The sequence below is a fragment of the Eleutherodactylus coqui genome, chromosome 5, assembly GCF_035609145.1.
Source record: "Eleutherodactylus coqui strain aEleCoq1 chromosome 5, aEleCoq1.hap1, whole genome shotgun sequence".
Taxonomy (NCBI): domain Eukaryota; kingdom Metazoa; phylum Chordata; class Amphibia; order Anura; family Eleutherodactylidae; genus Eleutherodactylus; species Eleutherodactylus coqui.
Genome location: NC_089841.1, coordinates 227,864,237 through 227,890,920, shown reverse-complemented (window position 1 = coordinate 227,890,920; position 26,684 = coordinate 227,864,237). Strand labels below are relative to the sequence as shown.

Below are 26,684 nucleotides of genomic sequence, written 5' to 3'. Positions count from 1 at the left end.
CGATCCTCTGGAGGATCACAGAGTTTCTCCCATTGTTTTCATTGGGTAATTATCTCATCACATTGCCTGCATCTAGCACACAGTGTAAGGCTGCCCCCAGCCCTACTGAAAACAATGGGTGATGTGATGCGACGGCACGCTCAAAGGTGGGATGTGCCGCGATTATTTTTCTGCATTGCAGTGTGGTGCAATGCTGGACAAAAAACTTGCTCATATGTATGACCCCATTCAAAATAACGAGGTTCATATTTCTGCATCTTGCCGCATGAGAATCTCACCCGGGTGCAAACAGCCTGGCATTGATGCATTTTATACCATAACACATCAGAAATCTGTGCTGCTGATGTATTTAGCTTACAGAGGATATAATATTGTAGCAATCTCCGGACTTTCAGAAGTCTTCGGCAGCTTTTTCAGCCTCTGGATTTAAGCAAGAATTATTTTTTTCAATATCAGCAAGCAGATACATATGAAGGAAATACAAAGTACATCCGAAAACTGCATTTTAAATCGGTTGAACACGATTAGAAAAATATAGCTCTTTTCTTTCAGGACCAATTGCACACCTGTTCATAGAGCGAGTCTGGTATTGTAGCTCTATTGAAATGAATGGGTTCAGGCTGCACGCCAAACAACTTATGGACAGGTCTGGCGCTGATTTTAGAAGAAATGGCCATGTTTTTCTAATCCTGTACAACTCTCTCAACTGTACAATGCCTTAGGCTGCCTGTCCACGGGCGTAGCGGTATCCTGCGGCGGATCTCCGCCACGGGATACCGCCACCCGGAAGCAGGAGCCGGCAATGCTTCTCCGCTCGTGGACAGGGGAGAAGCGCTCTCCAAAGCAACACTATGGAGAGCTTTCACTGCGTTCCCTGTGGCCAGATTATCGCCGCGGGGAATGCAATGAAAACCCGCCCGTGGACAGGCAGCCTAAAGGGCCACTCTGGAAAAAGCACATTTTTCCATCCCTGCATCCTTCACCTGTGTACAGTGCACTATGTAGTTTAGCCTCCTATCTAATGCTCATCAGGCACCATCTTGATGCTGAGATTTCTGCTTTCACTAGTCTGTGCCATCAACCCTATTCTGTGTCATCACGGCATTACATGAGTAGCTAGAGACTGTACCACCTCTGTGGCAGGAACACTGCCATTACCTTCTGTATTCACCTAAACAAGCCAAGTATGCCATATTTTACAACAAGACATTGAGCTGTGATCTCCTCTATTATAACTGTGTAATAATCATCAGTAGTAACGGTCATAGGAGTTTCTATGTACATCTGCAAAGAGGTTGTTGGTAGGTCTAAATGACTGAGAAACTGACTAATTTGGAAATATATAAACCCAAATAGATCTGAGCTGGTGAGAATTGAGATCCCATGAGCATCAGAGGAGAAAAAGACAATCAAAAGGAATAACTAACCAATGTAATACGAGATGGCTTATATATACACTGAGGGACCAGCTAAATAATGAATGAATAACCAAATAATGGGAATTGAAAAGTGAACATGTTAATTGAGTTTATTCTTTATTTAGAAGCCACACTTTTACAATCCGCTAGAATACCAAATGTTGTAGTTTAGTAGTTTTCGTGGTTACTTTGCTTTTTAAATTGAGTCAATTGATGTCCTATCCCAGCGAGCACACAATAGCTTGGATAGTACATTTAAACAAGCTTGCCAATAGCATAGCCAGGAGGATTGAACCAGGACGATGATTGTTAAACAGATGAAACACTTATGTGCGCTTGTACACTAGCATTGGATAATATCCGAAACCTATTCTTGTTCCAAATGCAGCAGCACCAGATCCAAATTTCAGAGATACAAAGTGACACTAATTGCAGTATGTGCCTTTCCATGCCAGGAATTCCGACGTGATTAATATCACGGAGAACAGTAGGACAGCACCATGCAGCCATTTGGACCGCACTTTAAAGAGACTGTATGCTGATAAAAGTTTACTTTGCCTCACATTGTGCTTCCCATAAAGATGTTTGTGATCTTCACAAAGTAGGAAGAACATAGAAATTCATTAGTAAGCTGTTCAAACACATTTAGAGATAAATAATGAACTCCATGCTCCAAAAACTCAGATTAATCACAATGTTGATAAACAAATAAACTATAATAATGAATTAACAGACAGTAAAACATTGTCTGCTGTCTCCAAATTATGTAAATGCCATCAATATCCTATACTGAGATTATAGGGCTTAAAGAAAGAACATGGAAAACAAATTCCAAAAGAAGAGGTAGAAAAAACTCATTCTGCAGCACTGGGTCCAACATTAAGGTGGTGTTTAAAGGTTATGTTAACCGATTGCCTTATTATGGTTTACATATTGATATCATCTATATAAAAAAGTGTGTTTTTTTAAAAAAAAAACCTTGTGTTACTAAAGTTTTCTGATCCATAGGGTTTTTATATTTTTACATTAGAATACGGTAGAGTCAAATCATTAGAGCCAAATACAAATCGTACGATCAAGCTCTGCGTAAGCATTCGATCCAGCAGGAATTACTGTCTGATTCCTGCTCTGAAGCCTGTAGGATAGTAAATTCAGCTCTTGCTATAAGATGAACACACAAAAACCATTACTAATGAGGCCTCCTGCAGACCAGCGTGATGTAATCGTGCTCGCGACAGTGTTACGTAATTGTGCTCTGAATTGAGCACTGCCATGTCCTCTTGTCCTTTTATGTGGTTCCGGGCCGGTTCACATTGGCATGGGATAACTTCGCCATGTTTGAACAGGTGGGTCAGTCTAATTAGTAGGTGGCCCAGCCTAATTCACTGATGTCATCAAGTAACAGCATGAAATAATGCAATTCAGTGTGCATAGAGAATGTTGCATATTCTTCCGCTCGCGGGGGCAAAAACACTCCATATGAGGGAACCCATTAAAACCAATGAGCTTTAACCCTTTTCAATCCACTGTCTGACCTCTGAAGACATTATGATTTAAGGCTATACAGCTCAGATGTTGAAAGACATCCGTTGGGGTTCTCTTACTGTATATTGACAGCCTCTCTGCTGTCGGAACCTATCCAACGTGTCGCCTCATGCAGTACTGGCTTTAGCCAGCATATAGCGCCATTGTATAATGGCAGAAAAATAGTAAGCCCCCTAGCAAAACAAGGATACAAATTGGATTGGAAAGGGTTAAGGCTGGGTTCACACGCTGGGTTCCCGGCGGAAATCTCGCGGTTTGGCCGCAGAAAAAACCACGAGATTTCCGCAGGGAGAAGCGCCGCGGAAAAACCCGCGGTGGCTTTGAAACGGCCCGGCCGCTCGCTCTTCCACTGCAGCCGGCGCTCCCATAGAGGAGAGCGTGGCCGTAACGGAAAGAAAAAAAGAATGGACATGCTGCGGTCGGAAAAGCCGCGCCGCAGCTTCGGCCGGATTAACCGCAGCCGATTGGCCGTCCCGTGCGGACGAGATTTCTGAGAAATCTCCTCCACATGGCTGGCTAACCCTGAGATTAGCGGCCGCAGGCGGAATTTCCGCGGCAAATCCACCCTGTGTGAGCCCCCCCTCATGGTTGCGGACGATTTTCTGTGCATAAAACCGTGCACAAAATTGCCTGCAGGAGGCCTAAAGGGCTCAGGCATATTCAGTATTATAACTTAATGCCCCCTATAATAGTAGTAATCAATATATGGCTACTCCAGCACTTAATGTCAAGACACGAGAAAAGGAGTATAAAGCCGAACTAATAACTCATTAGAAAAACACATAACATACACATCACAGAGAACACAAGAGGCCTGACATCAATCCAATACTCCTGCTATAAACTTATATTCAGGGTAAGAAGAAAATACGCAATAAATATTTTAACCCCTTAGTGACTAGTACCATTAAGTCTTTTTACTGACCTCACTAATGGGCTTAAACACTTGCACATACATCTTTTTAAGGTGGTGACTTGGCTGACTGACAGCCAGGCTCCTGCTCTAAGGATGCATTTACACGGATGATAAAATTGTGCAGGTTTTGTGCGTTGCAAAAAATGTACAAGACTGGCACTAAAACAGAACCCATTCTATGCTGCGAAACAGAAAATTTGCAGCAGGTCTTATATTTCATGTGAGTTTTGCAGAAGAATAGAACATGCAGATGCGCGGTCTCTCGCACATCGCACAATACACGGACGCAGTGTCTGTGTCCTGTGTGATCAGTCGCACCTCACAAGGTTGGTTGTGACTCACTCTTGCCCCTGTGAATGTACCCTAACCACCAATAGTGGAGAATTCTCAGATCCTGGTCCTTGTACGCTGTAATCAATAGCAACTGTGGCATGTATGAAATGACAAAGGAAGGGGGCTCCAGGCAGTGGCAACCTGAAGCTTGACAAATATCTCTAGGTGTGTCCTATAACTCAGCCTCTTAGGCTGTGCTTTTAGCAGAGTCTAAGAGGTTGCAATCAGAGGCTTAAGGCACCTTTACACGAGCCAACAGTCGTTTGTATGAGTCCCCGCTCAAGCAGAGCATTCCAACAGAAAGACTTGCTGACCGCTCCTGGGCTTCTCGTCAGCTTCTCGCTCAACACTTTCCCTCCTATAGGAAGTGTTGAGTTTAAAGCATTCATACGGAATGACCAGCCAGCGAGCGCTAATGAGGTTTAAGCTGACTGAAAAGATTTGAACGAGTTTTGAACGATAATCGTTGTGTAAATGGGCCTCAAGTTTTATGAATTCCACAAGTACAACAGTGTAGTATCCTAAAGATCTGAAGAATCCCATCTACAAGTCCCATTGAGGGACTAAACAATAGCTTAAAAAAGTTCAATGAAATTTTAGCTGGATTTACAAGACACCGTTGGCCGAACACTGGCCGACAATCACGACCATCTGATTTATTGGATTGCAATGCCTTTCTTCAGATGGCAATTTTCAGGTGCGTAAAAATGGGCGGCTGGAAAATAGAACGCATACGGTGCACATTCCAGACGGCCATTTTTACGCCTGTCTGAAAGAGATAGGGCTGTAGCTATCCGAAATGCGCTGACCAGTCCCATAAACTCCTATGAGAGCTTATGAGAGCTGCCAGAAAAGAGACATGGGAAGGAGTTTAGCAGTGGTTCTGCTCAACTCCCTCCCCCTCTCTGCCCCTTGCCAGCTGCCAGCAATGGGAGGGTGTGGGAGATAGGCACACTAGTTCTGCTAAGCTCCCATCCCGCCCCCTCCTTTCCAGCAGCCGGCTAGGGGCAGAGAGAGCGCAGGACAGTGCAGGAGCCTAGCACGGCTAGTGTGCTAATCTCCTGTTCCATCCCTTTGTCAGCGCGTATATATGCAGCCAGTGCCCTCTGAATGGGCGTTACAGTGGGAAATGCAGCCGTGACTCAGTCATGTCTGCCTCTCGTTCATGCGATCTTAGGCCAAGATGTGGCCGTGTCGCAGGCAGCCGAAAATCGCAGCACCTGTGTGAAGGCAGCATCAATCTGAAAAAAAAGGCAGTTTAAAAAAATTACACATTTTTCAATGGATACAATACAAAAAAAATTATAAAAAAGCGACACAAAATATGTATTACCGCATTCATAATGACCCACACAATGATACTATTTTGACATTTCTCTCATATGGTGAATGCCATAAAAAGGATTTTATAAAGCAGTGCCTGAATTGCCATTTTTCTTTTGTTCCTCTCCCAAAAAAAACACAATAAAAAGCAATCCAAAAGTCACATGTACCTCTATATAGTGCCAAAAAACCCACAACTCTTCCTGCAAAAAGCAAGTTCTCATAAGCTTCGTTGCCTATAAAATGAAAAATGCTATTGGCCTTACAATGGGCCAACGCAGACTTAGTTATTTTTACTAAGGGGTAAAATTCAACATTTTATGGAGATTAGGGAGATATGCAGTATGGAAAATACTGTTCAAATACCTCACAGTTTTACCTGAAGGACGCTCATGATAAGAGAAAAGAAGCTTAGAATTTAACCTGAGCACGGTTCAGGCAAGGGGTGTTGGTGGGGTGGGGGGTTATTTTCTATCGACTTTATCTCTACCTAGTACATTGCTAGAGCTGCGATTTAGGCCTTGTTTTAAAGTCAAAAGTCTTACAAAACTCTACTGTCCACATTCTGCACACAGGTAGAAAAGGTTGAAGTTGGAGCTGCATGTAATTAAGGGGACGGCTCTAACTTCAGCTGTGTACATCCGAGAGGATAAGGAGCTGTCATTCTCCTGTCTTCTCTGTAAGGCTACAAGTCAACCCAAGGAAGGAGATAACTTGTCTTTTTGACAATGTTGTAACTCCCATTTATCAATTAAAGAGCATACTAATTGTCACACATGCCAATTGTCACATTATTTTATTTTCAAGGAAAAGAGTGATTAGATGAGCAGTTGCTTGTCTAATCCATCTTCTGTGCCTAATTAGGTTTCTTATTGACTGTACAACCTGGTTATTTAACCATTCAAGTACTACAGTCAATGGCATTGTGAGGGAAGCCTTAAGATTCCCTGTCCTCCATTTCTTGTCTATATAACCTGCTCTTCTCACAGCTAGTTACGGTCTTTCTTTAGCTCTTATTACTGTTCTTTTATAAGAATGCGAAGCTGTCTTAAGGGCCACTTCACAGAAGTCTCATGAGAAATAGTTCCAATTGGCCTGAGAGAAGTCCTGCCTCTAACTAAGACGCCCCTGTTTTGTTGAGTTTTAATAACAAATGATAACAAATGCGCCACCCATAAGACAAATACGCAGGGAAAAAATGACATACTGTGGGTTTTTTTGGCGAAATCATAGCATACAAATGCAGAACATGAGCTTGGGAATGTACCCACTGAAATCAATGGGTTCCATTTTCTGTGTATTAAGTGCACAAAAATTTAATGCGCAAATACGCATGCAAATATGCCCTTGTGGATACAGTTTAAGGCCTCATTCAGAGGAGCGTGTTTATGTGTGTACATACATCCGCGCAAGAGCATGCGTCTATTAGAACCATTGGTCCCCTGTGGTGTATTCACATGTTTGTGTTTTACCGGCGTGCAAATGCACGTACCTGCAGAACATAGGACATGCATGCACCATAGGTCCGTGCCAATATTTCCCGCGGGGAGTCCTTTTGTTACTTAACACTGTCACAGTACTGTCACTGTATTCAGTCACAAGGGGACTCCCCACGGGGAGTAAAGAATCCCCTGCCACAGCTGTGACAGCTGTGGCAGAGGATCGTGATGTTCGGCCATTGCTTTGAATAGGGCCGCCACTGCTGTCGGCAGACCCATTGAAAGCAATAGGATGCTGGCACTGTCGCAGTGATTTTTGGGGAAGAGCTTTAAATATAAGCCCTTCCCTGAAAAATCATCTCTAGCTGGTGTAAATAGAAAAATATATATACACTCACCTCTGCGCCACTTGGGTCCTGGCACTGTAATGTAGTTCTTTCAGCTTCCGGGGATTTTAAATTGCCACTCGCAGAATGGGCTGAATCTGATTGGCTGAGCCCTCAGCCAATCACAGGCAGCACTCAGACATCATTGAATGACAGCTGAGCGCTGCCTGTGATTGGTCGCAGCACTCAGCCAATCAAGACCTTCCCTGAAAATCACTGCAGGGGTTGTCTGCAGACCATTGCTTTCATTGGGGCCGCCGGCAGCAGCCGTGGCCCCATAGAAAGCAATACTACATGGACCTGCATTCACGAGTGTTTGTGCACGTATGTGGGCGTGCTGGTTTTGTGTGCACTTATGTACGCACCAGCACACGCTCGTGTGAATGAGTTCTAAGGGCCAACTCCCACAGGCATGTTTGCGCGCGCATTTGAATCCTTAAAATCTGGCTACACAATGCACAGAGAATAGAAACTTTTGTTTTCAATGGGTTCATTCTCACCTTTGGTTTTGCACGCATATTTTAGGTGCGCAACCCTCCCCACCAAAAAAAGAAAACCCCACAGCATTCTCTATTTTGGTGTGCATTTGCGCAGCACAGGCACCATAGGAGTCTATTGGGGTGCACAAATTGGCACTCCATACCCGCTAATTGCTCAATATGCTGTGCCTTTTCATGGGGAATCGAAAACACAATTAGGTTGCACAGCCTTTTAAATCACTGCACAGGTCCCCGACAGTGCAAAAAATAGATTAAAATGCACAAATATGCATGCGAGAGCGTGACCTTCACTGCGCAAAAAGTCTTGCCATCCTGTGCGTTTTTGTGCTTACGACCCTGTGAGTCCCTCCTTACTCTTTTGTTAACACGGTGCTATTACTAGTGAATGTCTCTGTACATGTGTCACATAATGAAGATTGCTATGATTTGTTATGCATCATACACCTACAGAGTCAATCAGATAAAAAACTAAATTGTTACAGGACTGCGTGCATGAACCCTCCAGCGACAACCAATCAGACCACTGCTTTAATTTTGGAATGCCTACTGAAAAATAAAAATGGGATCAGAATGATTGCTATTGACAATTGTTCCACTCTCTGCCTGAAGTTATTGTTATACATAGGTATAATAGAGTATATATTCACAGACCATAAAATGAAATGACCTTACCGTTAGCCGGCAAAGTGCATATTAGCGGTGCATATTAACAGTTTAGTTTACGGCTCTTCTCAAGGAGACCGACACAAATGTCATTGGCATATCGTAAAAATTTCTGGTTCACTTGTGACTCCCACAAGATCTAAAACAGACTACATCCACATCATAATGTAAGAAAAAGTAACGATTGACTATAACTCACCTAGTCGATGGGAAATGTGAAGATCTTTCTGTAAATCAACCGATCCAGCCAACATAAACGATCTGAAGAAAGAAATGATAAAGACGACATGATCATACAATGCAATACCCAATTACTGCAGCAGTAAGATCTCAAAATCATGAAGAACATGGAGATTCTTTGAACTCATTAGGATGCAAACCCTCATCAGAATTCCATAGGCATCATTTTCTATTTATCGATCTGTGTCCAGGATTTCATAGCCGAAAAGCTGTAGATATGCAACCGTACCATTTTTTTCCCACTGAAAACAAAAATCAATTGACTTAAAAATGAAGTATAATTTAAGAGTGTTCTTCACTTACAGTGCCTAGAAATAAAGCCGCTGTCAATCACCCGCTAATTGTATGTACTTCTGGGTGAGTTCACCCCCACCTGTGGTGACAGGTATCACTGATCTGTATGATAAATATATTCAATTTCTTCACTGCATTTTCAGCAGCCGTCTGATGGTGGTTGATTGTTCGGTCCATCAGGTGCCTGCTAAAAATACTATAAGCACAGATGATATGTTATGCGATGGATCAATGGAACCTATTCCGAAGCCGGGGCTTGTTGAGGACATCATACAGTCCATCCCACCTACTGAGTGCTTGTCAGGTTTAATAGGTACTGTTGTACTGTGTTGATCATTTCTTGCTCATCAATCCACACTATTTTAATGGCATTTAGTAGAACATTGCAGAATTCTTCGCCTCCGTCCTACTCGTCGTTGAAGTTGATCCATTTGCATAACTATTTACATATAGCGCTCATTTAGGAGTAAGCTCTGGATGAATGTGCAGATTTTTCGAATCTAGTATTTATAATATATCTTACAAGAGAACGATTCCTGAGACTATGGCCCGCAGCTAGAAAGCCTTTGTGACTAAGCTATAGAGGATGATCAAAGCACTGCATATGGATATGGTGTTGTGTGAAATGGGTTTAGTATGCTTGTCACATGTACAGTGTCTGAAAGCAGTGCCTGTAATACTGGTGAATGCAAATGCAAGCTTCAGACGTGTTTTTTCCCCATATTTAATTTCCACTTTCCATGTATTAAGTTTTATGAAATGTCTGGCTGTCCTTAAGGCGATATTTTGAAATCAGACATTAATTCTCATGCTCTTAGCACGTTTGATTAGACAGAGTGCCTCCATTGTTAAGACATATGTCTTCAAGATGTTAGATTAATAAAGCCTAATGCACTATTGCTAAGAAGGATGGCTAGCCTGCAATAACAGCTCTATAAGCATAATGACCTCATGAGGGAGGTAATTAATGGTATATGTTCTCCCACTATAAAAGGGGATTCGACTAAACAGTGGTTGAGAGAGTAAGTGCTTTTTCCCATCAGCCATGATTAGAGATCCACTTTTAATTCACCAACATCTACTATGTCTTAAAAATGTGTTTGATAATTTAGTAATAGAGTTATGGCCCTCCGATCTGTGTGATCCGGGCCATAAATCTATAGGCTGTAATGAAACCATGCTGAATTAACATTGACAGCACACGATTCTATCATAGCCTAGGAGGCTGAAGGCATTGATGGGTTTTCAAATGGACCAATGGAAAAAAGTCTTTGCATGTTCTGTTCATATCACGGACAAGAAACAGGAGATGCAAATGCATGTGAATGTGCTGCCTCAGCGTAAATTGAACAGTACAAATAGGAGAGATGGAATAACTACTCTGCAGCTCCACCTATTGGAAAGCAGAATTCATGAATGGGTGAGTGAGTGCTGCCTCTGATTGGCTCAGCGCAGGGACCAATCAGGGGCAGCTCTCAGCTGTCATTCTATCATTCTGGATGAATTTCAGGGAAGGGCTTATATTTTTAAGCCCTTCCCGAAAATTCATCCCGCGCTCGCCGGCAGCCCATTGCTTTCAATGGAGCCGGCTGTATTGCCGGCTCCATTGGATTCAATGGCCAGTGCTCGTTTAATCGAGACGAGTACCGCGTGGTGCTCGTCTCTAGTAACGAGCATCTCGAGCACCCTAATACTCGAACGAGCATCAAGCTCGGACGAGTATGCTTGCTCATCTCTAATCCAGATAGAAATGTTGGATTGCTGCAAAACTTGGTCTGGCAGATATGATCTTGTATGTAAATGATTGCAGCGGTGGTCTGATTAGACACTGGGTCTAGCCACCAGAGGCCGTAAAAGTGCTTCCCTTGTTGCCCTATAAAAAGCCATTCAGAGGCTAATTTTGTGTGGTGCACCTTTTGTTGTGAGATCATTGACTGAGAGACATGCCTATCAAAAACATTTTGCCCAGTTACCAGACTTTGAGAGGCAGCGCATCATTGGAATGAGAGAAGCAGGATGGTTGCTTTGAAGACTTGCCTGCTATTAACCCTTTCCAATCCACTGTCTGACGTCTGAAGACATTATGATTTAAGGCTGTATAGCTCCGATGTTGGAAGACGTCCGTCAGGGTTCTCTTACTGTACATTGCCAGCCTCTCTGCTGTCAGAGCCTATCCAACGTGTCACCTCATGCAGTACTGGCTTTAGCCAGCATATAGCGCAGTTGTAAAACAGCAGAAAAAGAGTAAGCCCCCTAGGAAAACCAGGATACAAATTGGATTGGAAAGGGTTAAGACAATACTGACCAAGCTGTTAGGAAGTGTATGAGCAGTGGCTATGTGAGAGAACACACCAATGGCAAACAGACTCCAGATGGCCCAGACAGACCATTAATAGAGAAGATTATTTGATCCATGGACAAGCACTAGCAATTCCAACAGTTTCATTATCTACCATCCAGACACAGGTGGCACTTTCTACAGAACCTGGTGTCTGCCAGAACCATTTCCAGGCACTTAGAAGAAAGTTTGGCATCACTGTGCCCGCTGCGTGTCCTGCCATTAACACCCCAATACTGTTGCCTTCATTTGTATTGATGTTGTGAACGACAAACCTTGATAGATATTTAATGAAACCATACTGTCTTTAGCAACGAATCCACGTTCGGTTTGGGAGCCAACAACGGTTGTGTTTGAGTATGGCGGCCTCGTGGTAAACGCATCAATCCTGCCTTTGCTGTAGAGTGACACACTGCCCCCCCCCCCACTGCTGGTGATGATCATCTGGGGAGCCATTGCTTACAACAGTCAGTTACCCCTAGTAGTGACATAAGGGACAGTAACAGCTCAGTGACATGTGCAGGAAATCCTGCGGCCACATTAATTGCCTCTCATAGCAGGGCTTCCAGCAGGCACTTTTCAGGAGGATATTGCTTGCCAACACACACAGCAGTTTCCCAGGATTGTCTCTGCCAGGTTGCCATGCTTCCTTGACCTGCCCAGTTGTCAAATGTATCACCAATTGAGCATTTATGGGACCGGTGGGACAACCAGCTTCAGCAGCCTACAAGCATGCAGGATCTTGAGGCCCAGTTGCAACATCTACAGGCTAATGTGCTGCAGGATAAAATACGGAGCCTGTTTATCTTTATGGTGAACTGTATATCATATTGGGCTAGAAGTGGTCCAACAAGCTGCTAAAACTTCCTTTGAATTGTACAGTTTTACCAAGTAAACTTATCCTTTCCCTCTAATATTGTAATCACTTACATATAGCATTACATTCACACATAAAAAAGTTTCATCCAATTCCAACAACTTGCTTGGTGCATTTTTTTGTCAAAGGCTCATTTGCACGCAAAGACGATCTTTCAAAGGATTGAAAGAGTCACAGTTTTAGGGATCATTTCGCATAAAGTGCTAATGGGCACTAATGCCCATTAGCACCTTATTAGCTTCATTTGCGTGTAAAAGACTCCAGGAGCTGCTTGCAGAACACAGCAGGTGGTCTGAGCTCTGCAATCAGCTCCTTTGCTCTTCCATAGGCTGTCAGCTGAACACAATGTAATCAGCTGCTCCCCTGCCGAACATAGCATGAGGCCTCTGTTATCTACTCTCTGACTGAAACATGGATTTTAGGCTCACCTTAAAATCATCGTTCAGATGAAGACCAAACAATGGTAGCATTTACACACAATGATTATCACTCATATGCCATCATTTGAACGAATTTTGAATGGTAATTATTGTTTGTGAGTGCAATTTATTGAAACTATTAATCCCACATGGTCAACATGTGAGTTTCTTTTTCTACACCGAATGTCTTCATTTTTATATTTTCCACCATTTCATCATAGCATATTGTCTTTAGTGCGATTGTAGCACTAAAATAATATTTCTCTGACCTCAGGCACCCTCCTCTTAATTTGCTGTTAAAGCTACTTTATCAAGTTTCTTGTTAACAAGAATTCTGAACCATCTGGCTCATTATAGTGAATTGTTCACCCTTTGAACATCATTTTCCTTTAATCCTAAAGGGGTTGTCCAATTTTTTGAATTTTTATCTAAACAGGCTGCCTATGTGGACAAATAATAAAGGGTTATTTCACCTCTTCTCCATTGTGTCCAGCATCGCTGCTCTAGGCTGCAGCAGCCTTTATACCAAATGTGACAGGCTGCTGCAGCCAATGACAAAGCTCAGCAATCAAAATTTTTTTATATTCCCCCAAAATGTTCCCAAAACAAATTAATCTATTTAAGCCTTTACTCTACTTCCACCATCCTGAACTGTTGACATGTGTCAGGAAAGACTGATTAGTTTATGCTTCTTGCACCAAAATTCTGACCCTCTCATGAACATAGTGCAAAAGAAATCATATTCATCTGACCAGATGATGTTTTTCCACTGTTCAGTGATCCAATTTTTGCGCACTGGAGTCTTAACTTTCTTCGAAAGCAACGGCACTCAAACTGGTTGTCCGCTGTTTTAGCCCATTCATGCTCAGGAACAAAGCGTTGTGCATTCGTACATGTTAGTATTCAGCTGCAATTTGCTTGACTGCACAATGCCGGTTTGTTAGAACGGTTTTAGACATCTTCTTTGACCCCTTTTGTTGAGGAGTTGTTTACATCCTCAGGATCCCCTTCAACTGGATACTTTCCCTCAATCACACTATTCTCCGTATACTCTCAACACCCCATAAGGTTTACAATTTATGAAAGGCTGCCATCAGCTATGCTAGCACTGATGTTGATGCCTTATTCAGAGTAGCCCAGATTGCTGTATTTTCCCATTCTAATGTGGATTTACACTCAACCTGGTATGTAGAAAACTTGCCAATTTGATTCTATGTTGCATCCTGGGGTCACATGTCCAATTTCTATACAGGTAAGCTCCAATCACCAACAGGCAAGTGTCGCTAATAACATGGCCACTCAGTGTAAAACTTTATGCTACTAAGGCTGCCTGTCCATGGCTGCAATGGAATATTGCTTGTGATATTCTGCTGGGGTAGAGGAGAGCACTGAAAGTCTCCATGATGAGCCTATATAATTGATAGGCTCATCATAGAGAATCGTGGCATGCTGCGATTTTAAATCACGTGATGAGAGAAACGCTATCATTCACCGCTAGGCGACATTGGGCTGCACTCCATGGCCGATTTATCATCACGAATCTTGTTGTGACATGTCACCTGTTGACAGGCAGACTTAAACCTCCGTTTTTTTGATACATAGCTCCAAGCTTCTAATAACAAGAAGTTAAATTATAAAATTTTGCTTGGCTTCATCCACCACTAGATAGAGCACACTGAATACTGGTTCTATATTGAACTCAATAAAACAAGATGCAGTAAACTCCTAAGATCACTCCAGTGGTGACTGCAGTTTGACAGAATTGTATAGTTCTATCAAACGTCTATGCAGGGGACTTGGAGCTTTGTAGCCAACAGAAGCACACCTCTGCCTGTGGGGATTGGTTGGCTGGGAGGTGTTACAGCCCAGTCAGTCAATTAGCATTACTCCTTGTACATTTATCTCAGATCCTTCTCTGGGAGGGTGCAGGTAAATATGTTTGGTCAAACCTTTCAATCAGACACACATCTGATAATTTTCGTGGACTAGTCTGTGGACTTCTGTCTGTAGACTGCTGCCTGAAGGTGTTCTGGTCCAGTCTGTGGTTTCCTAACCAACCTAAGTCTCCAGTCAAGCTAAGTTTGCTGCACCTTTATCTTAACACCTGTGAAGCTGTTTAACACCTTGCTACCCTGGATGCTAGCGATCAGTCACATCTTATAGTTTCATCTCTCTTTTGTCACTTTTCCCTTCACCACCTAGGAAGAGACATGACCACCCCCAGGTTCCTGACATTCTTATCAGGGCGAATACTTCATTTTTAGGTAGGGTCTCATCTAGAGATGAGCGAGCATACTCGCTAAGGGCAATTACTCGATCGAGCAAGGCCCTTAGCGAGTACCTGCCCGCTCGGAAGAAAAGGTTCAGCTGCCGGCGGGGAGCGGCGGGGGAGAGCAGGGAGGAACGGAGGGGAGATCTCTCTCCCCCCCCCCCCCCCCCGCTCCCCCTGCTCACTGCCGCAACTCACTTCTCACCCGCGCCGGCAGCCGAACCTTTTCTTCCGAACGGGCAGGTACTCGCTAAGGACAATGCAATCAAATCCATCAATGAAAATCCTCAGAGTATCCATCCAGTAAGGCTTTGTAGTGTTGTCGCGTCTAAATGGTGCTTTTCCAGTAGGAAGAACGTTTTCTACTAGGCCTTCCAACTTGATTGGACTAATATCAATGGCATAACCTTTCTCTATGATAAGTATGTCACAGGTTTATGGCATCTAACAATTGTGACCTGAAATCCACCTTTAGCATTATGCTAAACCTTTGAGACAACATATACCTATTTCATTAGCTAGGCAAAAACTGAAATCTGAAAGTTGTGGAAGTTACATTTTTTCAATATTAAGAAGGGCAAAAAAAAGCCAGGAGCATCGCCTCCATCTTTTTCTAATATACGCAATGCCAGATCTCTAGTTCACTCACAAAGAGCCATCCTGAATGTGTTTCAATGACATACCCAAAAGCAAAATCTATTTTTCTAACCTAGTACTTTTTCCCTGAAGAGGTTCATTATTTTCGTCTAAGCTCTGTTATTGCTGAGTGCATACTTTACTTGAATAATCCATGAGAACCTGCTTGACAATTCATTAGAGCCAGCTTGCTTGTACTTTTTTCTCCAAATTAAAGCCCATTTACTGTAGGCTTCTTTCAGCATTAAATGATGAAACAGTATCATGATTTAGGAGTCGGGCTGCCTGTGTTTTCGCCAATGTTACAGCACATGTCCTACAGTCGCTTCTCACAGCATGTTTAACATTTTAATTTAGACCTAAGGACACAGCAGAAAAAAAGAATATACCCCATATTGACAACACACAGTACAGCCAAGTGAAAATGTTGCTGAGCCATTACAATGTGCCTCAGAATATTGTAATGATGTCATTAGAACTACCAGGCTTTCCTTTTTAAATGCGTTTCTATTTAAGGCTATATATGGATGCATTTATGAATTATACATATATAATAATATTTTTTGAAATATATGCATTCAAATCATCTTCTGGTTTTAGATCCATTGGAGTCTACATGCTTACTAGTTTATATAGGGTCTAGTCAGGAAGACCCATCCAGTGCTATATCTCAATATCGAAATAACAGTAGTGTTCTTGAATAGAAAAGCATGGATGTACTATATGATGGTATAGGCCACTAGGGGCCCGAAACATGGATTTTAATTTTGTATTGTGGCACCTGTAAGAGGTAGAGAAAAACCCAATTGGAAAGTTGAAGAGTAGCATGGGAGAAGCAAAAATCCACTTTTCGTGTCCCTCTAAGTCATGTTGGACCATTGCTATGAGCGAAGTAAGGAAAGTGTACTCCAAGGAGCTCCTTCTGCTATGATAGAAGTAGATCATCCAAAAAGACAACCATAGTCATCGGCAGTAGATTAAGGTACCGATCACACAGAGCCCATAGTCCAAAAAGTGATCGTGCCAAACTCCAACCCACATGTTAACATTAAAATTTGCATTGTCCTCTCATTGGGTCATGCTCTTACTACCAACTTGCATTGCATCTGCACTGAATTGCCGCTTCACCATTCACTAACATGGTCCTGGAATAATAGTGTCATCCCTGGACTGCACTGTACAATGGCTCCATACATGCATCGTAGCAGGAGGCAACTTCGAGTACTCTTTCCTTACTTCACGTATAGCAGCAGTCCCATGGGTCTAGAGTAGAGAAATGCCAAAGTGGATTTCTGCTTCTAACATGCTACTCTTCCAATTTGTGATTGGGTTTTACTTTCTCTCTCTTACAGGGGGCCACAGCCTATCTTGGTCTACATTATAGCCTACCCGCCGAATCCAGAAGCTATGCATGCTCAGTCTACAGCTCCCTTGGAAGAACTTGCAGAGAATTTCCATGTGTAATACAATTGGGGGTCATATAAGCCTTTCTGAAAGCCCTGTCAAGCGTAATAAATTCTTATTTCCACAGACAGAAATTTCCGGAACAAATACTCGTTGCCAAGGTGAAATATTTATGGATAAAGGTTAACAATAAATAGTTTAGCGCTGCCTTGTATAAATAAACTGGTAATTTTTTTCTCAGAAACCCCCTATAATCTTATATAATATACATATCATCACTATAAACCAGCTCTTTTCCAGGGACCCGACCTAAAATTACGGTAGATTTTATGATAAATGTGGTGCATTCACTTCCACGCTCTAGACGTAAAAATACATATTGAAGCTTCAATAATAGAACCATGGAGTTTTTATTCCATTATTGAGTTGTATATACTGCAGAAAATATATTGTATACACAGTACTTCACCGATTTCCATTACACACTATAAATGGGGCTAACAGTCAGGTTATGTCGAATGCCTCTAAGCAATGTGTCAAGTCAATAGTGCAATTATAGCTATAAGGAAGAATGGAGGAAAATCGGCTAGGACTAAACTGGTATTGTTCAAGAAATAGGCCAACGTAAAGCGTTTAAGCTGTATGTGATAGATTTCTGGTGGTAGTATATTTTTTAATTTCAATAATCTTTGAGGGAAACCATGCATATATTACATTCTCAACATTCATTCAACTTTTTTTGAGAGCGTTTGATTAACCCCTTAAGGACACTTTTTTTAGGGATTTTACCCATGTGGTGGTTTTACGGTTTAATTTTTTTCCTTCAAAAATTGTTTTTGCTTTGTTTTTTTTCCGTGACATATAGGACTGTTTTTTTAATATTTTTTTTCATTGACCTTTTTCTAATTTTTTTTTAGTTTTTTTAAATGATTTTTTTTTAATTTATAGTTCTTTATTTTTAAAATTTGTCTATTTAATAAAGTATGGGAATAGGTTCCTCATTTCTTTCTGGGCATTTTGATATATCATTTCTTCAGTTTTGGATTGCTTTTGCGTGCATAGGGCAGCAGTTTTGGTTGGCATCGGTAGTGGGTAATTTTCTTTTTTGTGTGTATATATATATATATATATATATATATATATATATATATATATATTAATTTTTTTTTTTTATTCTGTAATTTTTTTTTTTAACATCAATGTCTGATTTGTCATCATTTAAGACCCTCAGGGGGTCATACACATTTATTTTTCAAATTTCACACTTTTCAACTGTATTTGGGGCATCCATAAGAGCCCCAGTTACAGGAGAAAACATCACCCTACTGTGACAGTTATCACTAACAGAGCTGAGTCTTTGACCTACGCATTTGGCTTGCCTTCTCCTAGACATTGAAAGTCATTTGGTTGGCTTCATATAAGTGCTTCCATGTTGTGCTTATTCATAGCACAACTCTACCGGGTGAGTGAAACAGCGCCTTATCTTTATTACGTAAGTGATTTCAACATATTACCCTAGATAGCGTCTCACTTGTCTTTATTTCCCCCTGAGACTCTTTATGCTGATGGGAAAATGGAATAATGCCTCTACAACACCATCTATTGGAAGGCAGCATTCCTGCAAGTCAATGTCAGACTTTTTAACAAACTTTGAAACAATGACAGGGAATTCTGAGTCAAAGCCAAATTCTTCTACCAGAGGAGAAGATAACCATTAACAGACAGTTGTTTTGGGGAGCTTGCCCTCTCTTTAGCATGCAGTAGGCCTTTGGCTTAGCTATTAAGCAGACTATAGATGTCAGAAGGGTATCGTTTCTGCTTAGGGAGAGCATCTATATGGTGTAATAAGACTTAGAAGGCCACCCAAGCTCTTCTGGGAAATATGCAAATGGCAGGATGGAACAATGTCTCTACAGAGCCATCTATTGGAAGGCAGCATTCCTGCAAGTGAATGCAAGGCATTGTTCCATCTTCCCATTTGCATATTTCCAGGAGGAGCATAGACGGCCTTATAAGTCTCCTCACACCTTTTAGGTGCTCTCCATAAGGAGAAAGGATACCCTTCCTAAGCTTCATACTGAGAAACAGAAATTTCTGCGTACTGGGAAGGGTTCTCATACTGAGTTATAATGCCCCACAATTTATATCTCAAATGGAAAGGTCAGTTTCAGAGGAGTGTACTGCGACGCATCCATAGTACGGATGTGTTACAGATAACATTACAACCACGTCATCAATATTTGCTTCCGTATTTACTGTAATGGGTTTTACTGATCTGTATTTGCCCAATAGAATATAATCCCAATATGGAGGCAAAAAGGGAAAAATAGGTCCTACTGTACTTTTAAAAGCGGCTGTGAAAAATATGTAAATGTACATTAGCTCCTTATTACAGGAACATGGACCACATATGGAGTTAAAATATGCTTGTGGCCTAAGTGTGCATTTGTATTTGGCCAGAAATGAAACTTCTCATATAAAATTGGGTTGGACGACCCTTCAATTAAACATTTTATTTTTCTTAAAGCCGTGCTGCTGAATCATAAAATGCATGTTTATGTTTAAATGAAAATAAATGTATAATAACACATAATTAATGTATATGATTACCTTGTGGCTGTTAGATGGAATGAATAATCAGTACGTCTTCCCTCACAAAGAGTTCTCGGAGTAACATAGCAACATCAGGGAAAACATCTATACACTACTTACAGCAATTATTACATCAACTGACAAAATATGATGTCTGCATATCTGAAAACTTTGGTATTACCAAGGTAACCTACAAAACAAAGTACTGTATAGAGGAGCATTCATGAGCAGAAAGACATCACCGCCACTTACTATAGATGCAGGAAAACATTTAGTATTTCTTTGTGCATCATAATCGCTTCACGTTGAGGCAATGTATCACCTATAGGTTTTATTAATTAAAATCAGATAATTATTTACTTTTCTTTTATTTAATCAACTTTTATTCTCTGATTGTAGACATTTGTGTTCCTTTTCTGTATATGATTATCGGGCAGCTATTTTGATTGAGCTGCCGATCAGGAAACACTTAGAGATTTGCTATACAGCAGCCACATGGAGCATAGAAAATTAGTGTCTGGAGAGGACTCATTTCGATTTATGGCAGATTGTTGTGTGCATGCTTGGTGACCCATGCAGAGAGGAGGAGGTGGTGAGCTGTGACCATCACCTATGCTCAAACATGTAAAGCATAAAGGGGAAGACTTATGAAACTGTCTATAAGAAAAACTGTCTTCGTGGCCTATATCAACCAATCACAGCACAGCTTTCATTTTACAAGAAAAGAATACGACTCAAAAGCTGTGATTGGTTATTGTGGGCAACAAAGACTGTTCTGTTAGACAGTTTCAGAAATCTACCCCCAAAACTTAATTCAAACCAGTCATTTTCTGAGAAGACAAGCCATATCACTGTCGATGTTGTGGTCATGTTCAGCCTATTTGTACAAACAAGCCATTTTTTTCATTGTTTACCACTATTCACTGCATTAGAATGAAACCCTTTCCGTAGAGCTCATTAGGGCATATGGATGTCATAGAAACCCTCCTAAAAACCTGGAGCCGGTAGGAAGGAGGGGCTCCGGGTCTTTACTCCCTCCCATAACCCCTGCCTCCAATAGCTATAACTGGAATGAGCATTGGACCTGTGTATTCATCAGATTTACGTCTTCTGGACAAGGAAGGTTATCTTTCAATAACCACAAGCAGGAATCGATGCACACATTTTATTAAAGTACATCATACGTTTCTATTCTAAAATTGATTAAGTGTATTTACTAAAAGCAGAAAACCATTTTGGGTTCGAAAGCTTTTCGTTGGACAACTGAGAAGCCAACAGAAAAAAAACCATACAGATGTAACAGCTAGAAAGGCTTTCCGATACAACAGTGTAGCTGGAAAACAAGGTCGATGTAATCAACAGTCAACAGAGTTTAGAGGTAAATTCCCCAAATGGTAGGAACTTACCCAAGACATAATGAAGGACCAAACTTATATGGAAAAACCAGGGGCAGAAGGGTGAAAGAGAAAGGGTCAAAGTAAGACAGTCTTACAGTAGTGATGAAAACTGTCAACAGTTAAGTCTGAATTGAACATTACTGAAGGCCACAGTACTAAATTGAACATTACTGAAGGCCACAGTACTAAATTGAACATTACTGATGGCAGCCAAGTAGAGTAATGATTAGAGTAAGGGTGCTTTTACATGAGATGATCTGTCGGGCACAGATGCCCAACAGGTCATCCCAGTGATAATCATTCCCATGCTCTTACACAGGAATGAGCATGCCAGACTGAATGAAAGCTGAGTAGGCCAGGGATCGTTCTGGCCCGCCCACCTCCATTCACAGTAAGCAGGCAGTCATTCATAAGTGAATGACTGCCTGCTACTAGGGAACAGTCCGTCGTTCAGTTTTCAGCATGCAGAAACTTAACCCTTTGCAATCTAATTTTGGATTTAGGGTTTCCTAGGGTGATTTCTCTTCCTGCCATTTCACAATGGTACCATCTGCTGGCTGGAGCCAGTACTGCGGTATAGGACATGCTAGAGAGGCACTTGACAACAGAGCGGCCAGTAATATACTGTAAGAATACCCTGTCGGACGTCTTCTGACATGGGAGCTGTACAGGCTCCAATCAGAATGTCTTCAGACGTCAGTGGATTGGAAAGGGTTAAAGTCAAGCAAGAAGCAAATAAGTTCTCATTCGTCATTCAGTCGGTGCTAGCATTTAGACTGAATGATAAACATTAAGATTCTCGCTGGATCGTGGGAATCCGAGTGATAATCAGAAAAGCATCTTTAGGGCAGCTTCACATGGGTGTATTTGTATGTGTAAATTTTAAGCTTGCAAGAAAGTGAAAAAAAGCCAATTCATTTCAATGGGTTCCCTTAAATTTTCATATTTTGCGTATGCATTATATGCAAGGGGAAAAAAAAAGACAGCAGGCTCTACTTTATGCACATTTGCATACCAATGGCCCCCATAGAAGCCTATGTGGAGGGGTGTGCAAATGCAATATGCAATCACATATGTTGAAAAAAGCATCACTCTCGAATAGCCATTTGAATCAGGGTATGTTTGTCTGCCGAGCACAAATGAACATGCCCTGCGGGGGCAAAGAGTGCTGTAGGATAGGCAGATACACGAAAATACGTTGCACTGAGGTGTACGCAATTGCACATATGCCTGTGTAAAGCCGTCCTTGCTAGCTGTCATCTCATCATAGCTTATCAAAGTATCCATAGCTTCCCCCCACATTGCCCTAGGGTAGTCTGTGATTTCCACAGCCGTGGAATAACACACCTCATGGGTTGAATAAAGTGGCATGGTAGACCTTTTTTGGTTACAAGAAAGATTGATAACCAGGCCAACTCAGGGGACGAAGGAACAGATGATCAACACCGGTACTTGTACAATAAAATGACATCTCTCCATAAGGCTTCAACAGCGGGGCATTCCCACCAGATGTGCGGCGCCATACTGGGCTCCGGGGAACACCTCTAAGACAGCGATGAGATCTGCTTATATATTCTGTGCAACTTCACAGATGTTCTACACCATTGGGACAGCAACTTGTAGTTTAATTTCTGTAACCGACTGGAAATAGTCAAAAAACCCTTTTAGCAATGGCGACACTTGCATTTTTATGGTTGGATGAAGCCCTAGACATGACCTCACCCTCAAGGAGCCTACTCTCCCATTTCTTAACAATTAGATTATGGCAGAATTACAGATCCGTTGGCTTCATTTTCATGCGATTTTCTTTATTCAAAGACATGGAAAAAATGTATTTCTGCTGATTTTCTTTGCTTAATACATTGGCTAACCCCATCCAGACCGTACATTAAGGCACTATTTTCAACACATCTGCCCATATAAGAATACAGTTCACGGTTTTAAAGGCCCACTGGCCCTGTTGATTAATATAGCGCACGGTCATATGGTGCACCAGTATTAATATGTCCTCCTTAGGTTTAGTAAATATCACTTGCCTTTATTAGGGCGGCTTCACACGGATGTATTTGCACGCACAAAATGCAGAGACTAGAACCCATTAATATCAAGGGAGTCATTCTCATTTCCCTTTGGTGCTCTATTTTGTGGGCACCAAAGGGCCCCATAGAAGTGGGTGCACAAATGGGCATGCAATACACAATGAAATACAGCGTAAAACTGTGGGGGAAAACGCCAAATCTGGAGGTCATAAGGCTAAATGGCCTTTTAAGTCCAAGCAGGGAGGTGTCCCGTGTCCATGCAAACATACCCTGCATGCGTAAAAAAGTACAATAAAATGCGCAGATATGTGCGCAAAAGACTCTTGTTCATGGTGCAACGTGTCACGCTACAGCACACCCAAAAACGCATATGCCCGTGCGAAGCTGCCCTTAATTGCTGAAATATTTTCTTCTTCTTTTGGGAATTGAAAGCTGTTAAACCTACTCCAGCTAATTGTAACCATTTTTCTTCTCATCAAAGTGACACAAGCTTAAGGCCAGCTTCATATGCGCGTATGCGTATTTGTGCGTGCATGAGCACTGTTATGTGGAATGAACGTTGCTTGTGTGCCTCAGCGTATTTTACTGTACTTTTTGCCCAAGTCATATGCGATTGTACGTGCAAAAAAATATGCACCGATGCTCCCAGCCATTGAAATGGTTAATCTGTCTAATGAGTTCCAGATGTGTTCCTTCTCCTCCGCAATTACACAGTGCTTTACGTATTTCCTAGCATATTGCAATTCCCCATTGACTTCTATTAAAATCAATGGGTTCTGGTCATTGTGCGTTGCGTGTGGAAATATGCCTGGGTGAATCTGGTCTAGTTCTATTGTTTGAAGTTCCTGAGCGCTCATGTTAAGAATAGGTTTTCCTGCGTCCAACCCTGGGAAAGTAAGACAGTGGCCTCTATTTAAGGCATTAACAGTCATTCCGAGGATTGAGAGATTTCCATGCTGCAGCGTTTTTTTTTCTCGCCAATATGCAGCAGCCGCCCGTATGAGACGGCAAAAAATATGCAAATTAGGATTAGGGCTAGATCAGCTATTGTTCATTTATGCGATTTTACAGCATGATTGGGCGAACGTTAAAATGCATACGGCCGCGTGAAAGAGGCCCAATGTAAATCAAGCGTATCACCGTCTTAATCGATCACTTGTGTATAGTTTCGCTTAATAGACCCTCCACGTCTTCTTCTCTGCAGCACATATCTTAAAGTACCTTTTCCACTGGAGACTACAAAAAAAAAAAAGGCTGAATTAGTTGGAGGCTGCCTGAATATGGGGACATCCAACTAAACAGCTGTGACTCGGGACCATAGTATAATCACAGGTTCTTCTACATAACTTGCATTTAATGATGAAGAGTAAATTGAATATTGACATCTATTCCATAGCAAGAGGCCAACTAAACTGCTGCCATTCCTCCACAATGATATTACATTTAGATTATAGTATACATTTTCTGATAATCATTACTCTCAATATAAGAGAATAAATGGAAGGATAATATTGTAGTAGATGAGCTCATATCTCATGCCATTGACTTTCAATCACACCATTATACTGTATATATCAAGCATTCTAAAACCTTTGGTACAAACTATAAGTGCAGTCTCCCAAGAGATGTCAGAGCTATACATGAAATCACTTTGTACTGCTATTATTATGTGTGATTCATGATAAAGTCACATGCATATTCTCCTACTATAGGCCTGTAATGAGAAATGAAGATCATTTTCCTACACATTAAGTATCAGCTTTACCCACAAGTCTCCTGGGATGACTTTGGAGAATCCTGGAATCTCTAAATCATACCTGCTACATTCTAACATAATGCAAATTATTGCACTTACAGAGCTTGATACATTTCACCTTATATCTATTTAACTACTTGCCTACCACTGAACAACGATGTACATCACCGTAGAAGGCACTTGTCTTTTCATCGCCATTCCTATATGACAGTTGAATTATAGCGTGACTGAACTGATAATGTTGCTGAGCTCTGTAATTATACATAGTAGCATAGTAACATAGTATGTTAGGCTGCATGAAAACAATGTCAACCTAGTTAAGACTATTTCCACCCCCTAGTTGATCTAGAGGAAGGCAAAAACCCCAAGAGGCAGAAGCCAATTAGCCTATTTGGGGGAAAATTCCTTCCCAACTCCGTAATGGCAGTCAGAATAATCCCTGGATCAACTTTTAATAGTTCCTACCTGACTGTAAGACTCGGAACTACAAACCTGCTGGTCACCTAATGTCTATCCTGTAATATCCTTTCACTTAAGAAGTACATCTACACAGCAGCGAATACCTGGAGGACAACCCGTTAGATGCTGTGGTCATTAGCGTCCATAGCATCTAGATGGTTAAACAGAGGGAGAGGGCTACCGGATTCCAAAGGATTGCCATGGCAGTTGGAGGCTAACAAAAGGCCTTCAGGCCTGCCATGGTTATATGCCTATTAGATGATACCAAAGCCATGGCCCGACAGATTTCCTTTCAGTTTCTTACTAATTAGCAATAATGTTTTGGTAAACTCTATCCACCAAAGGATTGTATAAGCTTCAGCAGATGACACTGTGAAGTCCCTGGATGGGGTAAAAAAAAAATAAGTTTAATAAAGTTAATTAAAAAAGTGTGCGGCTCAAAAACAGTTAAAGGGGTTGTCCCGCGGCAGCAAGTGGGTCTATACACTTCTGTATGGCCATATTAATGCACTTTGTAATGTACATTGTGCATTAATTATGAGCCATACAGAAGTTATAAAAAGTTTTATACTTACCTGCTCCGTTGCTGGCGTCCTCGTTCCCATGGAGCCGACTAATTTTCGCCCTCCGATGGCCAAATTAGCCGCGCTTGCGCAGTCCGGGTCTTCTTCTTTTCTGAATGGGGCTCCGTGTAGCTCCGTGTAGCTCCGCCCCGTCACGTGCCGATTCCAGCCAATCAGGAGGCTGGAATCGGCAATGGACCGCACAGAAGCCCTGCGGTCCATGGAGACAGAGGATCCCGGCGGCCATCTTCAGCAGGTGAGTATGAAGACGCTGGACCGCCGGGATTCAGGTAAGCGCTGTGCGGGTTGTTTTTTTAACCCCTGCATCGGGGTTGTCTCGCGCCGAACGGGGGGGGTGGGTTAAAAAAAAAAAAACCCGTTTCGGCGTGGGACAACCCCTTTAAGAAAATTTTCTTTTCCAATAAAAAGTGGTTTGCAAAAGTTTTTAAAAATACAAATTTCTGCTATCATTAAATTTATAACACAGATAACAAGTTAGCACATTATTTAAACTGCACAGGAAACAGTTTTCCACACCCAACCCCCAAAATAATAAAAGTTAATTTATACGTAACCCAACATGCTTCTAAAAAAAATCTTATGGCTGTTGGAATATGGAGACATAAAAACTATTTTTTTGTGAAATATGCTAAAGTAGAAAAAATATTTTAAAAGACTCCTCTATACATATCATTGTAATCATAGGTCCGAAGCGGTGCCGTGTCTCCTTTAGGAGAGCACCCAAAAAGTATGTGGGGACACCCAGGGGGTGAATAGATCAGGGGATGGTATAGTCTCTCCCCAAGAAGAGCACCAGAAGAGCACCCTAAAAGCTAAGTATGGAGACTTATAAGGCAATGCTCCTCTGGGAAATGTAT

General features: G+C 41.7%; 1 protein-coding gene across 1 annotated transcript in view; it reads right to left on the bottom strand.

The window, feature by feature from the left end:
- LINGO2 (leucine rich repeat and Ig domain containing 2) overlaps nucleotides 1-26,684 on the bottom strand; it is a 411,926-nt gene that overhangs the window by 311,478 nt on the left and 73,764 nt on the right. The window contains exon 2 of the mRNA XM_066604290.1: nucleotides 8,723-8,784. The gene's annotated coding sequence lies outside the window, so the exon portion shown is untranslated. The remainder of the gene's footprint in view (nucleotides 1-8,722; nucleotides 8,785-26,684) is intronic.